This window comes from Electrophorus electricus, chromosome 23 (genome assembly GCF_041902795.1).
Source record: "Electrophorus electricus isolate QZ-2024a chromosome 23, ASM4190279v1, whole genome shotgun sequence".
Classification (NCBI taxonomy): Eukaryota; Metazoa; Chordata; class Actinopteri; order Gymnotiformes; family Gymnotidae; genus Electrophorus; species Electrophorus electricus.
The window spans coordinates 12,718,492-12,734,053 of record NC_137519.1 but is presented as its reverse complement, the minus strand read 5'-3'; positions in this window follow the sequence as shown (position 1 = coordinate 12,734,053).

The window sequence follows — 15,562 nt, the reverse complement described above, 5'->3', positions numbered from 1 at the left end:
AACAGGATCTAGCCCCTGATTGGGGATATTAAAGTGTTAAAGTAGTGTCCATGTCAAATTGGGAATAGGAGTATTAAAATGTTAAAGTAGTGTCCACGTCAAATCGGATTAAATCGTCATATCGTAAAATTCTCAACTACAGCCCCAGTGTGGTAGTGTGGTAGATTGCTGTAATACACACTGAAGTCCTTTAGATGGCGCTAACGTCGTGTTTAAATTAAAATAAGAGATGGTTTTGAGTTCTGGGCGCTTGAGACTTACCTCGCCAGTAATGAGTTACGAGTGCTTCAAGCTGATACTGGAAAATCCATTTTAATTATTCAGCAGAGACTCAGATAAAGATATTACAGTTTGAATTTGTAAAGTGGTCATCATGAAGAATTGTCATTTGTAACCAATAAATGTTCCAAAAGGATCATAGTGGCTATTACTGGTACAGCCATAGTTATTACTCCTGGTAATTGCAATTCCCTCACTACTCAGGGAAAAATAGAAGTTGGTTATACAGTACAGTATTCCTATTTAGCTGTGTCTTGGTTCAGAATAATTGAGGCACTACAAAGGCCCCATATCTTCACAATACACTAGTACTTCTCGACAGCTGCACATTGCATATCAAAGCATATCAAAGTGGCTCAGAATTCTGCATTGATGTCTTGACAGTGTCATGCCAATTTAAGTAATTTTTACAGATTTTGTGATTACAAGATATAAAAACTCCCCTATATTGATATTCAACTCAGATGCTGTAACCTACTATTAAGAGATACAGGGACCAATTTGTAAACAAAGTAATAAAACTGATTTGGATGCACTGTACTAACCATACACCGATTTGTGCATTCCATTATTAATTGTGCCTGTAGTTATTCTTTAACACTTTGAGTTCATAACTTTGTGAATCAAACCATAAGAGGGTTCAACGAATCAACAAATGTGGCCCACTTGCATAAGAAGATGAGAAAACAGACTGGGAGAGTGATGTCAAGTGAGAGCAATGTTACATGCCAGTGATGTCTCATGACAGCTTGGGTTTTGCAATGCACAGAAGTATCCATTTGCATGCAAACGACCAAGTGAATTCGCACCTTCAGTGGCGGTGCACGGTACTCCACCGAACCCGGACTATATGTACATCACCAAGGGCTTTGGGCCACAGCAGAGCGTGAAGCGTAACAAAGCACTTCATTACCTCTGATCCACGGGAGACGTGCCGACACAGACGGCTTCGCTTAGTGCTGGTTGCCGTGGGCACAGCACCAGCACTGAATCGCCTCCTAGTTCTAGAGAGACGAGAGCAGCAGTTTCATGCAGCTCTGTTGTTTATATCCAGGTAGGGCCATTTAAAAACCCATGACTGCTGGGCAGAGGGACAGCAAGATGCATGCTGGGTGCTTGAGTGGCCATGCTTTGCTGAGCAATCTGCATTATGAAGAGTCCAAGTAGAACTTTAATATCCAGGACATGTTCTTCTATCACAGAGCTAACATTAACCTTAAAACGTTTAACAGTATAAACAGTCTCAGATTACTTTAAAAAGAACATCTTTTAATAAAATGTATGAAACAGTAATAGCATAAGGGAAATCTGGCTTAATTATTCAGCTGCAAATGTACTGTCGGTACTATATTACCCTGGGAGTTATTTCATTAATGGATTCATCAGGAAAATATCTGTTCTGCTTAAATGATAGAGACAATCAATAAAAGGCACAACCACTCTTGTGAGTGCTCTCGCACTTAGAAGATCAGAGATCTTGATACTGTCTGTATTCTGAATAATTGAAATTCATGTTCCTACGCAATGTTAACAAAAATCCTTAAAATGAATGACATGCAGATTTCCAGCCTTTTCCTCCGGTGTGAAGGTGCAGTGGCATATCAGAACCAGTGTCTTCGGCACAAACCGCAGTCTCACCAGAGAGACATCATGATTGTTTTAAGTGGATTCTCGATATGCATGCTCTTAAGCATTTTTCTGCCAAAGTGAAATTTAAAGAGACTAGGCCTGTTCATAACAAATGACATTTTAAACTACTTATTTTTGTTCTTGTGAGAGAGAGAGGGAGTGAGAGTGTGTGTGTGGGCTTCCATGTGTGGTCATGTTATGAGGAGGGGATGAGATTTTTTTCTCGTTAGACATTTTTTATCACCTTAGAAAATATATATTTTTATTCCTTGTGCTCCTGCTGTTGTGCCATAACCTGATTGTTTTAGATCAGTGGACCATATCTGCCTTTGAACTCACACAAACCAAGTCTTACAGTGACTCTACAGAATATCAAAAATATATACAACATAGACAGGCAGAGAGTTATAAGTACTGTTACTCTAAACAGAATTTGGCTTTCAGAATATGGCAGCCAACATACACCCACATGCACGTCATGTTCTCTGCGTGTCCTTGTAAGATTCCTCAAGGGCAAATATATATTATTATGGGATTGTTTCAGAACTCTCACACATAATAGATCATTTCATCATTGTGCTATTCTGTATTTGGCTGTATATGTTCCTGGCTCTCTGTAAAACTAAACGGCCTGAAAGATGTCCTGGTGTGTGCGCTTGGGGCTGCGGACGATGACAGCTGAGAGATTAAGGTCGGGTCATAGGAAGAAATTATTTTCCATATTCTGTGGCATGCTTCTTCACAGCTCAGGCAGTTGTCGGACCAGAAGGAAGAGCAGCTGACTGTTAGTAGAACAGGCAGTCTCTTGAAGCCTGCTACCAGAACATGAGGTTGCAGCTGTGAGTTTTTCGGGTGGCCGGTACTCGGATTAGTGACACCAGAGCCTCCTGTGCTCAACTTTTTGAGCACCTTTTGGAGTCTATTACTGTCTCTTTCTTAACTTAGTGAAACATGATATAGCATAGACAGAAATGGACTAAGAACTCAAGCTCTTCACTTTATTAGAATGATTTATTCATTTGAAACATCTGCATGTCTGTGATTAGAAACTGACCACCGATTAACAGGCTGGAAGATAACAAGAAAGACTGCAGGATAAACAATGGGTTACAAATTGTTGTAACTCTATAGCTACAAGAAGCTTATATACATTAGATGTACCAAATAAAGATAATTTACGGTTATACATTTTTAGGATATTTCTGAGGCAGATTTATCCTGCCTCCGTCTTTGTATTTGATTTCCTGGCTGTGGGAGTCCAGGTTTTACAAAATCATTTAGTATATGCTAAACTGTTTTGCTGAAGGAAATGGGGTTGATGTGATTGGCTGACAAACCTCAGACCAAATCACTGTTAGCATGGATGTTTCATTCCTGATAATGGCACAGGTTATGAGGGCAGAACAAAACTTTAAAGCGGGTCAGTAACTCACAATGAAACTAAAACAACTACAAGGGTTCAGACAAACAATGCTTGACACAGAAACCCAGTGAGGCACACAAGACCTTGCAGTTTGAAATCAACGTTGCTGTCTAAATAAGTTCATGAAGCAGAACAGGTGTATGTGGTGCTGATGAGGCAGAGCTGGGCGAGGAGGCGGGGCTGGGGCAGGAAAGCTGACGGTTAGTTGGTCGGTAAAGCCAAATGCTTACAGCCTGGTACAGAGGGGGGAGGATGCAGAGACGTGACAGTAGAGCTATTTTTGGGCCTGTGTTTGTCGTGATCTTACATCAGACGTCTTTTATATTGGAGCTGCTTTGGTCTCCTGGTTCCTCCTTGATTATCTTAGAGTCTAAATCTGCTAAGTGTAACTTCAGGCACCTGTCATGATCTAAATAAGAGCTCAGTGAAGCCTGTTAGGGTGAGCAGAGCCAGGGCTGTAGGATAGGTTAGTCATGCCACAGGAACCTGCAGTTACTCTCCATCCGAGCGCATGGGCTTACTGGGTTGACGGGGCAAACTGGCTCCATGTTTCAAATGGAAATGCAACGGCGGGTCTTTCTGGAGCGTCTGTCGGCGCCTGTCTCCGCTTAGCTCACCCAACAGCTTCAAAGCAGCCTCTTTCATTGCAGGTGTCTCTAAATTAATGCTACTGTGAGATTTCCCCCCCCCCCCCATCACCTTTGAAGTGTCATCGTCTCTTTCACCTGCCTTCTTCTCTGCTGTAACTCAGCCCAGCTCAAACTCTCAGCTTTGGCAGAGCACCAAAGTAAATGTTCTATTTTAAATCGTGGGTGAGATTGTGTGGGAAAGTGAGGGTGATTCTAACACGTGTACAGCTCTCAGTAAGGCGCTAACATCTGTACTGCCATCACAAGCGGGACAAAGCAATTCAAGTGACAAGGAGGCATGACTGCAGCTTTCCAGAGATGTCTGTTCTCTTCAAGGAGACTATATTTTCACAACCAAGCTTGAAATCTACCCTAATGGGCCTGGTTACTAAATAATTCATTATTTAAACCACTTTTATTGTGAACATTTATTAAAAGATAACAGTTTATTGGTTAATGTGCCTGACATACTTCAGTCATTGATTATGAAGATGAAATAGTATTTCATTAAAACATCTGAACATGTATTTAAATATGCATTTGGTTTCTTATCCTTATCATTCATTGTAAACCTCTGCAAAGGAAATGGTAGTGAGTAACCTCAAAATGGATTTAAACACTTGCACTGTTTTAGCCGTAGTTGGCATCACATTTTAAAGATTTATTTAGGCCTAATGCATCTTAAATGTGTCTTCAATTTTGTAGCAAAATTCACTTTTAAGATCAGTCATGCGTAATGCAAAACTTGCTGTCTGTACTTGGAAAATGGAACTGGGCAGGCAGTTGCCCTGATATACTTAACAGCAGCTAGTGCAGTCTGTCTAGTCCTTGCGCTGTGGGGCTGGAGGTTCTTGTCAGGATGAGTGTGGATCGTGTGAGAGGCTCTGGCTGGTCGGAGCAGTTGGCCTGTGAGAGCAAGATTACAGGGTGCACTGGTGACCACTTTAGATGAGGTGGCAGAGGACGCAAAGTCACCCTTAGCCTGTGCCTAAAGCCGGCTGAAAAAGTGTGTGTGTGTGTGTGTGTGTGTGTGTGTGTGTGTGTGTGTCTGTCTGTCTGTCTGTCTGTCTGTCTATTCACGGATAGAGTGAGGCAGTTTGAGGACATCATCTCTCTGATGACTAGTATGGACTGAATATGGACATTGCGATGATTTGGGAAGAACTAACAAAGAATGCTTATTTAATCAATTTAAACTAACATAAGTCTAAAATATATATTTAAATTTTAATAATGAGAATAATTAAAGTATTAAGATATTATTTCAGTTATTTTAAACTAACACCAATCAGTCATTATTGCAATTATCAGACCATTTGAATGCCTTTGCTAGATCTAGATAAATGGATATTTCTCCTAACACAAAATATAAGTGTGTCGTGAGAATCAATTACTCAGCTCTGGCACAACATAATGTCTCTTCCTGTCCCTAGCTAAGAGGTAGTCAATCAGTAACCCATACTGCATCTGCTTTCACTTGTGTAGGTCTGTGTCTGGGTGGGGGGGGGGGCTCCTTGTCCAAACACACATGCACCTGATCTTACTCCTCATAGTACTGTCATGTGTATCTAAGGCTTGGTCCAGCGAGGCTTCCTGGAACATGGACTGAATTAGCACTGCTTGTGTTTCCCATTACACAGGACAACAACATTTGCACTTTTATATGCTTCCCAAACTAAAATAGGTGGACCTTATATATACTTTGTTTTATGCTGAATTTTGATCTGTTTTTAGAATTTTTCTCTCCCATATTATTCTTAAGTGTGTAAGTTTTGCATAAATTATAAATATAAATAAGGCTATTACTGCTATTATACTTAAATGTGTACTAATGTACTTCTAAAATGTACAGTATATAATTTTTTGCCAATAGTTGGGCTCAGGAGCATCTGCCTTCAGTGTCCAGCAGTTGTCTGACTACACAGAGGGGCTATACTTTCCTGGATACTGATTTTCCATACTGGACATTAATGACATATGAGTATAGTGAAAAAAACTATTGGTGATAGAGAAATTCTGAAAATATATTTGGATTCAGCATACAAAAATTCATAATAAACAGGATTTCCTTTGCAGGAAGCAACATCACTGTTGACTAGTGTTAAAAGCAAAACTGTTTTTACATCCCAATAGCTCATACCACAACACAAATCAGTGAAAGACTGTAGAGGTGGACAGTTCTGGTGGCTTCTCTATGCTAAATATTCAGCAGCTTTAAAACTTTAAAAGCAGTTTTAGCCTGATAGTATTCTTAACACTGACCTATATATCATCCCATGAGGATATGTGTCTGATTGTGTTTTGCAAAATCGCTCTGGACAAGGGAATCTGCCGAACACTGTAATGTAAATTTAAATGTGAAATGTAAAAACATTTCAACATGATCCTGGCATGGATCAGGGGGCAGGGCTCCTGTCACACCACCTACAAGCTAGGCACTATGCATCTGCCTTTAGATGGAGAGACTTCGCAGAAATGTAAACAAAGATCAAGGAAGTACAAGCCCAGCAGGATAGTAGGCAAGGGCCAATCAATACCACTGATTTTCTTTTCAGTCTGATACCAAGTAAGACCAAAGCTAGCTAGTCTCATCATATTTCTTGCACAGGAGTTATTGGTGTACATAATAGAAAAAAATCTCACTTTAAGTACGGGCAATTTTAAGAGTGTGTTCAGATGTTTAATTGTATTATTATTCTTTAAGACAAATTCTTCTCATCAAACATACTGATCATACACCCTCAAGTAAAATCCTAAATAACACTATTTGAGGAGCACATACAGTATATTTAACTTAACATTTTAAAACATCATTGACACACAACTCACAATACTGGTACATAATATTTGACAGAGTAAGTTAGCTCACATGATTCAGAGTAAAGCAACCCACATGTTTCACAGTAAGATAGCGCGCATGATTCAGAGTAAAGCAACTCACAGGAGATTCAGAGTAAAACAATTCACATGATTCAGAGTGAAGCAACTCACATGTTTCACAGTAAAGTAACACATGTTTCACAGTAAGGCAACTCACGTGTTTCAGAGTCAGGGATCCCACGTTTCACAGTAAAGCATCCCACGTGTTTCAGAGTAAGGCAGTCCACATGTTTCAGAGTAAGGCAGCGCACATGTTTCACAGTAAGGGAACCCACATGTTTCATAGTAAAGCAACCCACATGTTTCAGAGTAAGGCAGCCCACATGTTTCACAGTAAGGCCGCCCATGTTTCAGAGTCAGGCAGCCTACATGTTGCTGCCCAAGCACTCAAATGGTTCAACATGTACTAAATCACTTTGCATGCTCCTATCATTGTATTATGTGGACATTCCTTTGTGCAGTTATACACTTGCATGTCCTATTTCCGACCACAGTAGGCGCTAATGTGTACTTCCTTGTTCGTGTACTGTTAGACTATGCTGTACTGTAGTGTCACATTTGTACTTATACTGTTTCAATCTGAATACACCACACCGCTTCACCACCTTTGGCCACTTTATTTATTATGTTTACTATGTCAAACATGTTTACTTTGGATACTGTTTAATGTCCTGTGTAAACGCTTTTCAATAATCACACCTACTGTATTTTATTGTTGCTGTGCTCTTTTGTCTTTGTCTATAGGAAAGGACAAGCAGGGGTGAGTCTCCTGGGGTTTTGTGCATATCACAGCAGAGCTATAGAATGGTAATACAGTGGAACAGAATAACAGAACAGAATGCTAATAGAAATGTAGGGTTGCAAGTGCTTGATGCTACTGTTTAATGTTAGTACACTGATAACAAGTTTAAAAAAGTTGTTCGAATAAAAAATAAGCAATCTTTATGGGCCTAATACTTAATGTAACGGCCCGAGTGCCGCAGGGCAAGGGGCTGGACGCACAGACTCCTACGTGGACAGACATTTATTAATATAAAACAAAAAAAACAACAACGGCACTCACACATGACATAAACGGTGAACATCTACATACTAGCGTGAACAAGGGCAACCATACACAGAGGCAAACATTTCAAAGACCGACAGCACTGCACTTCACAACATGGGTTTATATACACAAAACACTAACCTGGTGCAAGTGTGCACGTGTGGTCACAAAAAAAAAAACAGAGCTCCTCCCACGGCACGTGGTGGGCCAACCACGTGACTCGCGGGAGGCGCGCGTTCTATGACACTTAAGTAGACTGAAATTGTTCATTTTTGTTATTTTTAGGATTCTTTAGGAGTTTTACTAAAAACATTTGGGGAAGAAAAATGTAATAGTAATTTTAGCATGACATTTAAATGGAAGGCAAAAACATGTATTAGCTTAATGCTAATATCATATAACAGCATATAACATGGGAAACAGGTTTGATTCCGCTCTAGAGAGCACCAGCTAAATCTCTTATCTAGTTTATTTAAGGACATTCATGCAGTAATGCAGAATTTTGTTGAACCTTATGTAGTAGCTTAAATGACCTTACGAGATAACTTTCAGTATACACTGACACAACAAATCAGCCTAGTTGAGTATTTCACTGCGTCTGGATGTCAAAACTATGTTTCCTCTGTGTACAGTGACTAAAGCGGCTACAAAACTGTAAATAAGGAACTAGGCATAATGACACTACTGCCAATACCACTGTCAATATTGAATCCATTGAATAAATTTTACTTTTAAATATATTAGCAGGATATTGATAGGCATCTGAAATGTTAAATACTTTCGAATGGTTCAGATCAGTTGCATTCCAAGTGTAACGGAACGCTCGCCTCCCCCGGGTTACGTGGTTTGGCTCGCCACGTGCAGTAGGAGGGCTGTTTTGTCTGTAACCACACCTGCACCTCGTTCATTTAAATGTATATAAACCCGTGTCAAAGTGTAAAGAATGTTGGTTATTGTTGGCGTAATGTGTGAATGTAACGTGTCAATGTAAGGTGTATTCTTGTTTCTCGTGTCTGTTTAACGTTAACCGTTTCATGTTCCTTGTTTGTAGTAAGTGTGAGTGCCATTGTGTCCTTTATGTAAATAAATGTACATCCCAGTCGCTGGAGTCTGTGCGCCCTGCCCCTCACCCTGCGGCACTCGGGCCACCACACGTTCCACTAAACCAGTAGTGTGTTTGAGCAAGCTCAGAATTTGGTCTCTCAGAAGGCTCTTCTCTTATGGATTAGAGATTTACATCTCCCACTGAACACAGTAGAAGTAATCACTAATGGGAGCTTGTCCTTCTTTGCTTAATTCTTCTCAGCTTTCCTGAGCCTTTGATTGTGAGGAGTGTAAGTAGAGTGTCAATGGCTCCCGTGTGCCTGGGGTTGAGTCTTAGAGGCTTTTAATAAGCCACATTGATTTGACATAAAACAGCTGCTCACTCACTCACTCCTCCGCTTACAACCTGGCCTTGCCCTCGAGGGAGACGAAGTGTTATATCAGGGTACAGAGGTGATATAGCAGGGCACTGAGGTGTTTTATCAGGGCACTGAGGTGTTATAGAAGAGTACTGAGGTGTTATAGCAGGGTACTGAGGTGATATAGCAGGGCACTGAGGTGATATAGCAGGGCACTAAGGTGTTATATCATGGCACTGAGGTGTTATAGCGGGGTACTGAGGGGTTATAGCAGGGCACTGAGGTGTTATAGCAGGGTACTGAGGTGATATAGCAGGGCACTGAGGTGATATAGCAGGGCACTAAGGTGTTATATCATGGCACTGAGGTGTTATAGAAGAGTACTGAGGTGTTATAGCAGGGTACTGAGGTGATATAGCAGGGTACTGAGGTGATATAGCAGGGCACTGAGGTGTTATATCAGGGTACTGAGGTGACAGCAGGGCAATGAGGTGTTATAGCAGAGTACTGAGGTGTTATAGCAGGGTACTGAGGTGATATAGCAGGGCACTGAGGTGATATAGCAGGGCACTAAGGTGTTATATCATGGCACTGAGGTGTTATAGAAGAGTACTGAGGTGTTATAGCAGGGTACTGAGGTGTTATAGCAGGGCACTGAGGTGATATAGCAGGGCACTAAGGTGTTATATCATGGCACTGAGGTGTTATAGAAGAGTACTGAGGTGTTATAGCAGGGTACTGAGGTGTTATAGCAGGGTACTGAGGTGATATAGCAGGGCACTAAGGTGTTATATCATGGCACTGAGGTGTTATAGAAGAGTACTGAGGTGTTATAGCAGGGTACTGAGGTGTTATAGCAGGGTACTGAGGTGTTATAGCAGGGCACTTAGGCAATGCTGAATCATGCTAGTGTAGTGGGCGTAATGCAGTCTTGGACGATTCGACTGGTTTGGGAGAAACCAAGCCTAGAGGTCCCCCACAGGTCTCTGACCCCATCCCCTGCCTTGATGCACTGCCCATACTGACCCATGCTGCGTCGCCTACCCACTTCTCTGACCAAAGGTTTTGATCCAGCATACGTTCCCTCAGATTCTGTATCAACATGTACAATATAGGATGGCAAGGCAAGTGCTGACCCTGGATCAGAAGCCAAGCACAGTTAGGTTTTATAAGGAGGTATGATTTTATAAAGTCCAGTTCTTTGGTTCTGATTCTCTGAGTTGGAGGATGACTAACACAAATTGTACATGGCAATACATTTGGTTTGAAGTATTTACTGTGCATATATAATAGGGTGTTTCTAAAAACATGTGGCTAATAAAGTGGAGACTTATTTGTGTATGCTTTGGTCATGTTGTGGTTTGGGACAGGTGTGGGTCTTTTTGTTAGTATATAGTATTTGTGCATGTGATGGTGTGTATGTCTGTGTGTAGATGTGCTTTGGGCCATGCTGAGTTGAAATGCAAACAGGCAGATTAGTGTGTGTGTGTGTGTGTGTGTGTGTGTGTGTGTGTGTGTGGTTTGTGCCATGCTGTGTTGTGATGCTGGTTCAGGTTTCGTCCTCCACAGGCTCTGGCTCATGCCTGATTGGCTGACCTTGACCGGGGCATGCAGAAGTGCCCGGTACAGCAGAAATTTACCCCTTTCATCTCACTCTTCTGACACACACACAATAGAAATACATTCAGTCCTTTCCGGTGCCCAAACTGGCACTAATTCATATCCAGCAGCAATGATGTATATTCATACACACAAATACACAAAAATAAATAAATTCACACACACACATACACACACACACACACACACACACACACACACACACACAAACACACACACACACACACACACACACACTCGCACATACACACACACAGGTTCTTGATTCTTTTTAGACATCTTCTTTAGAGAGCATCTTCTTTATTATCTTCTTTATCAGTTAATACCAATTTAAAAATTTTAAATGTTCCATCAATCATGTTACTGATAAGTTTACTAAACGTCATCTATTAACACCCTTACCCAGTCTTTAGGATGTAGAGTTCAGTGTCCTAAAGGTGCCACGCTCGCTTGTGCCTGCCTGACACCATTTCCCCTTAGCCTGTTCCTTTTCAAGTGTATAAATAGACTGAGGATCTGTCTCCATTTCAGAGCCTGTGTTCTTACTGTATGCTACAGCCTATTTCACTCAAGCTTTGACACAACTAGAGTTGAGAGCAAGGTCTTTCTGTGTGTGTGTGTGTGTGTGTGTGTGTGTGTGTGTGTGTGTGTGTGTGTGTGTGTTTAGTGATTTAGTACTTATGGTTATGTAACAGTTGTCCCAATCTGGGCATCTCGAGAATTAGTGTGTAATACATCTTAAGAAAGCTGACAGATGATTATCTTGATTCTTTGATACAGTTCCTCACAGGCATGTGCTCTGATGTACTGCCTGAGGTGTCTCTGGTTTGATCCAGAGCGTAAATTTACTGGGCTTCACTTTTACACTACTGTGGCTTGACCCAGGGTAGACAAACTGTTACATCAATATGGACCACGAGTGTACGGTTCACTACAGTTCTGCTGCGAAGAGAAACTGGTACATGGTGTCTTCTCAGCACTGCGCGGGTGGCTGCTGTTGTGGGACGGCACTTGGTGATCATGTGCGGCAATTATTACTGTTTTTCTTGTACAGTGAGGGAGGGAAGGAAAGGCAGAGGAAGGAAGGAGAGAGACGGAGAACGAGGTAGGGGTTGAGGAGGAGAAGGGGAAGAAAACCAAAAGAGAGAAAGAGAAAGAGAGGGAGAAGGATTGCTCGTTTTGAGAGGTTCGTGTTGAGCCTTCAGCCTCACTGAAACGCCTGGGTGCGCACCATGTTCTGGTGCCATGGCAACAGCGGAACTCTTGACATCCTCCCAGATGGATATGCCTTCCATGCAATCACACTGAGTGACCACACAAATCTCCACCCCATCACTCACTCGATGACACAGAGTAACATGCCTGACCTCACAGCTACAAACACACACACACACACACACACACACCCTCCTGCAAGGAACTGCACCTAGGGACCAGGCAGGGCTCAGCTGAACCTGCCATGGGGAATTTCCATAACCCCACTGGAAAAGAAGAAAAACCCCTCTCCTGTCACCATGGAAACAGCATCAGCTTGGACCCTGTGTGGCTTGTGCATGTGAAGGTGCCACAGGAATGAATACAGGCTCATCCATACGAGAGGTGTTGGGAGACGGTTGATTTCCTCTCCTTTGCATTTCATAAACTCCAGTAGAGCTCCATTTCCTCTCAGATGTTTATGCACCAAAGGAACATTAGCTGCCAAGAAACCCAGAGCCTAAATATGACATTTTTCAGGGCATTCTCCATTAATTTTTAAAGCACCTTTGTTTCAGTTTTACTTCAGTTAACAGTTATTCCTATAATGTCCCCCCCCCCCCCCCCCCCCAAAGGCAGTCTAGAGCGGCTTTCTCAGTCTCCCATGCTGTGGCTGACCCTCAACCAACACAGTAAATGAACATGCTGAACATTTATGAAGCTGCAGGAGATCTTGAAAAATAGTCATGAAAACCTTGGTGATTTCTAATTGAGTGCTCCACCATTAGATGAGTTTAATGATTTTCAGGTCACTGTGTCTCTTGGTGTCACTAGGAACACACCACCTATGGATGACTGGTAACATGCAGGAGTCAGAGATGCTATCATTCATAGCAGGGAATTCCTAGCAATCAATTTTACATGGGCAGAGAGTTTGTATTGAAAATTCTGTGGCTGAAAACCAGAATGCAGAACAGCAAAGGCAAATACCAACAAGTAACAAGCAGAAATGCTTTACACTCCAGAGACAACGAGGGGACTCTATATATATATATATATATATATATATATATATATATATATATATATATATATATATGAGTCTATTAATTAGTATATAAACAAGAGCCAGGTGGAGGTAAACAGCAGGCAAGGGCAGAATGACCGACCATTCAAGAATGGAAGAGCTGATGAGGTGAATGCCAGGGGAGAAACTACGTTATAGGATTCCAGCACATGCTAATATGTTTTCATTTCTTGGTAAGTGGAAATAGGAAGAAGACTGACAGGAGTGGCGTGTGTGTGTATGTGTGTTTGTGTGTGTGTGTGTGTGTGTGTGTGTGTGTGTGTGAGTGTGTGTGTGTGTGTGTGTGTGTGAGTGTGTGTGTGAGTGAGCAAGCGTGTAATGGCGGGAGGGGGAGGTATTTAGAGATGTGCATATAAAAGTGACGAAGGGTCTAGATGACAACAGGAAGCTACACATTTACACATAACGGCATCAATGTTACATGCAAATGAAAATGCTGACAACTAAAATATTTTGTTTCATTTAAATTCTTGGTCACATTTATTGTGTGGTTTTTAGAATTGTGGAAGAGGTAGAGAGGGAGGGAGAGAGAGAGAGAGACCATCAGAGACACTAGAGATTCATATCAGTCCAAAATTAGCACTAAGATCCCCATATTCCCTAAACTGCCAGAAAAAAATGAGAATCTTACTAGCCTAGAAATCATAGCAGGACAGTTATGACTATCAGAATGTAAGAGGAATATTGTGACTCATCTTTCTTCACCTTATCCATGTTTTGATAGACCAACTCCTAAATGTGTTCATATGCTTTGTTACTTTTAAAGTTATTTAACTTATGCACAGTGTTTTCAGAGACAACTTTGACAACACGGACTTTACCTGTCATTCAAAAAACAAAAAAAATTGGGAAAAAAAGAGAGAAGGAAGCAGATGGGGGTGAGAGAGAGAGAAAGAGAGAGGGAAGGAGATGGGGGTGAGAGAGAGAGAGAAAGAGAGGGAAGGAGATGGGGGTGAGAGAGAGGAAGAGAGGGAAGGAGATGGGGGTGAGAGAGAGAGGAAGAGAGAAGGAAGGAGATGGGGTGAGAGAGAGAGGAAGAGAGAGGGAAGGAGGGAGAAGAAAAGTGAGAGTGAGAGGTAGAGCCACTGCGTGTTGACAGTGAGACTAGCTGTTTTGACCTCTAACCTCTTTGCCGCCTGCTGCCTCCACCTGTTCTGAATCACAGCAGCCCAGCGGCACATGGCTGTCTGGCACTCTGTCAGCAGCAGCTCCACACCTCCAACTTCTTTGCCTAGTCATTGCTGAAGAGCTCCCTCTCTCCCTATCTCTTCTGCTCTCTCTCTCTCTTTCATATTTCTGTTCTCTTTCTCTCTGTTCTCTCTCTTTCCCCTGCTTAACTCCCATCATTCCCTGGCAGAGAGACTGGCTGCTTCGACCTCCGACCTCTTTGCCCTGCTGACTCCACCTGTTCTGCAGTGCAGCAGCGCAGTGGCACATGGCGTCTGGTCTGGCACATTACTCAGGCTTCTTTGGCCTGGGTTTCCAGACTCTCAGTGTGGCCATACTGATGGATCTACTGCAGAAGGTCCTTATCAATGGTTTCCGGCAGTCTGTGACTGTGTGTATGTTTGCTCATATTTATGCTGTTGTGTTGGGGGATGTGCATGTGTTTCTGGCTCTCACCTCATGTGCAAACTGTTTATACGTTTATTTGCATGTGCCTGATTGAGCATTATGGGCCTTAGTCTGGATCCAACGGCAACGGGTCATGTGATTAATCCTGGTGGTGGGAGGCCTGTTGGTGTGATTTACAGCCAGGGATGATTGGTGTGCACGGGGCTTCAGGGCCCTCGCAGAAATTTCAATCCCTGGTCCATCAGGTGCTCCTCACCAGTGCGTGGGCTAAAGTGTGACGCTGGTTATCTCCACGGAAGCCTGAATTGCTGTGAGTCCTCTACACACTGCACCAAAGGTCGTTACCACAGAGCAGCAACTCTCTGTCGCCTGTGACCGCACAGTGTGAACTTTTAATGGGGAGAGCCTGCTGTGTATGGCTGTTTGTGGGTGTGTGTGTGTGTGTGTGTGTTTAAACAATGCCTTTCTTGATCTTGAGACTCCTCAGATGAATGTGGCAACAGCCCAGGTGATCTTTAATAAGACGACCCTTTTTCGGGATGTTCCACCCACTCTTTTGAACAGATCAAAAGCTGTTCTTGGGTGCCATGGTGACTTTAGTGAAGAGCCATCATTGACCCCCCCTCTAGACTGTGTTTACTTGTTTACTGTGGGGACTCTGAATTGGTTCTCACTGAATTATCCACTGCCAAGTATTTGTTAGTCATTCCTTAAGGCTTATAAGAGACTGTTAATAAATTAAAGTTAAAAGCAAAAGCAATTTTTTCATTGTGTTCTATTAGTTTGCCAGTTGGT